The sequence below is a fragment of the Pteropus vampyrus genome, unplaced genomic scaffold (genome assembly GCF_000151845.1).
Source record: "Pteropus vampyrus isolate Shadow unplaced genomic scaffold, Pvam_2.0 Scaffold51, whole genome shotgun sequence".
Lineage (NCBI taxonomy): Eukaryota > Metazoa > Chordata > Mammalia > Chiroptera > Pteropodidae > Pteropus > Pteropus vampyrus.
The window spans coordinates 304392-307605 of NW_011888832.1; positions in this window are offsets into that span (position 1 = coordinate 304392).

Genomic DNA, 3214 nt, shown 5'->3' on the forward strand with positions numbered 1-3214 from the left:
AATGCTGGCGAAAGAAATCAGAGATCTAAGTAAATTGAGAGACACACTGTGTTCTTGGATCGAAAGACTCGCCATAGTAGAAAAATCACTTCTCCCCAAACTGAGAAATAGGCTTAATGCAATTTCTAACAGACTCCTAGCAAGATTTTCTGTAAGATTATTTGAACATTTATATGGAAAGACAAAGGAACTAAAATAGCTAAAACAATTTTGGAAAAGAATAAGGTAGATGAGATCAGTTTACCTGATTTCATGACTTGTCATGTAACTACAATAATCAAGACTGTGTGCTATTAGTAGAGAGATAGACACACAGATCAGTGGAACAGAGCAGAGAACCCAAAATAGATCCAACTGATTTTTGATAAAGTTGCAAAAGCAATTCAATGGAAGAAATGGTGCTGGAACGATGGGACATCCATAGGCAAAACAAACAAACAAACAAACAAACAAACAAAAAAGCCCCCCAAAACAAAAAACCACCAAACCAAACCAAACCAAAACAAAACAAAAACACATCAACTCAAGCCTCACACCTCACACTTCCTACAACATTTAACTCAAAATGGGTCACAAACTTAAAATGTAAAGAGTAAAACCATAGTACTCTTAGAATGCTAAAAAGAGAGAAAGTCTTTAGGACAGAAGGCAAAGCAGAGAGTTCTCACAGTTGGCACTGAAAGCACAATCCATCAAAGGAAAAACTGATCATTTAGACTTTATTCAAATGAGATACTTTTGCTTTGTGAAAGACCTTGTTAGGTGGATGAAAAGACAAACTACAGCCCGGGAGAAAATATTTGTAAACCACATATCCAAAAAAGGACTAGTATCTAGAAAATATAAGGAACTCGCAAAGCTCAACAATAAAAAAACAATGGACAAAGACAAGAAGAAACATTTACCTGAAGAAGATATGCAGATGAAAAATTAGCATATGAAAAGATGCTCAACAAGGTTAGCCATCAGGGAAATGCAAATTAAAACCCGCTATGTGATATCACTACATACTTATCAGAATGGCTGAAAAATAAAGCAACAACAACAAATGCCCGAGAGTTTATGAAGAAACCGGATCACTCATACATTGTTGGTAGGAATGTAAAAAAGTACAGCCACTCTGCGAACACAGTTTGGTAGTTCTTTTTTGACTAAACATGCAATTATCATGTGACCCAGTAATCATACTCCTAGGCATTTATCCCAGAGCGATAAAGACTTATGTTCACATAAATACCTGTTCGTAGATGTTTATAGCAGCTTTACTCATAGTAGCCCCAAACTAGAAACAACCCAGATGCTCTTCAATAGGTGTATGAATAAACTGGTGCACCCACACCATGGATACTACTCGGCAAGGAAAGGAACAAACTACTGATACAAATGACAACTTAGATAAATCTCCAAAGAATTATGCTGAATGAAAAAAACCAGTCCCCAAAGATTACATACTTATGATTCCAATTTCATAACATTCTGGAGAATTTTATCAGTGACCAAATAAATGTTATAACTAACCAAAGTATAGAAATGGAGAACGGATTAGTGGTTGCCAGGGGTTAAGGAGGGTTGAAAGTGGGAGGGAAGTGACTATGGATGTAAAAGGGGGACAGGGGGGAGCTTTGTGGTGGTGGAAATGTTCAATATCTTGACTGTTTCAATGTCAATATCTGGGCTGTGATATTGTACTTTAGTTTTGCAGGATGTTGCCACTGAAGGAACTGGAAAAGGGTACCTGGACTTGCTCTGTATTATATCTTATAACTGCTTGGGAATCTACAAATATCTCAAAATAAAGAGTTTAATTTAAAAAAATACTTAGGTGACTACAGCACAGAGAGACAGTGGATTGAGCAGTAATAGGAAGATGAGAGAATGAAGTTGGGGAAACCTCACTCTAGAGATTTGTTTTTATTGAGAACACGTCTTTCTGGGTTGGCCAAAACTCCTCCAGAGGTTGCTGGTGGTGAAAACAGTTTGCTGTGATGGATCGAGTGCTGGGGGCTTTATGGGCTGTGGTTTGAAGCAAAGCAGGTGGAGTCACGTTTGGAAGATGCATGAGGAGGTGAGGAGGTCGAGGCCCAGGCCAGCTTGGCCGGCAGGGACCCTGCAGCCACCTCCTCCCCTGGCAGTCTGGGGCTGGTTAGCTCAGGCCCAGGGCGGGAGGCCTCTGGGAGTCCCTGGGCTCCTCTGGAGGTCACAGGCACCACAGTGACCATCCAGGGAAATATTCAGGGGAAAAGGAACAGCCCCCTAAGGAGAAGCTCCCTGGGCAAGGGAGGCCATGTCTTAGAGGCAGCGGTCTGGACTCCATGGGTGAGTGCTGAGGTTCTTGGACCCTTGATGCATCAGGCCTGTTCCTCTGAGAAACCTGGACAATATTTGGTCTAAAGCAGTTGTTAGTGGGAATCAGAATCACCTGGGTGCTACTTTCTGAGTCTGATTTCATAGGAGGCGGGCAGAGAGTTGGCATTTTTAACAAGTTTCAAGGTGGTGCCCATGCCTCTGACCCTGGGACCACACTTGGAGAACCACTGTACATGCGGTACAGGCGTGAAAACCAGAGGCAGTCCCTCACCACCCCCCACTCCCCCCCCTCCCCCGGCAGGCCCCAGGCGACTTGCCCATCCCTGCCTGGCACAGCTGAGGAGCCGGGGTGAGCCGTTTTAGTTGGGCGGTGACCCAGCACGTGCATGGGCCTGAGGGATGCGCACTGGGGGGTGGCCAAGGGGAGTGGGGTTTGGACTTGAGGGCAAAGTCTCGGGGGGACATAGAATGAGAGTTCTGTGTGTTTGGGAGGTGCGGAGGCCAGGGGAGGGAAGGAGAGCCCGGCTGACTGCCAGGGTAGCTGATCTCCGGAACAGAGGCAGTGAGGCGCTGTCACGGTGTGTGGGAGGGGTAGGGGACACTGGGGGTCCTGGGGGCTGGGCCCTGGAGCCCAGGGTGTCAGGGATAGGGCAACAGTGGGTGTGCGTGTGTTATTCCTGAATAAGTTGGGGGGTTGAGATGGGGAGCTGGGAGCTCATGTGGGGTTCAGCTTTCAGGGGCTGAGAGGCGATGTGAGATTGAGATTTAGGGGCCCAGAGAGGGACTGTGGGGCTGAGCCGGGGTACCGAGGGCGACCTGAAGGGGCCAGCGAAGCTGTGCGGGGATAGGGTGCGGGGGAGGCCGGGCGGCAGCGCGTGTCCCGCTGCTCGGAGGAATACGGCGGGGG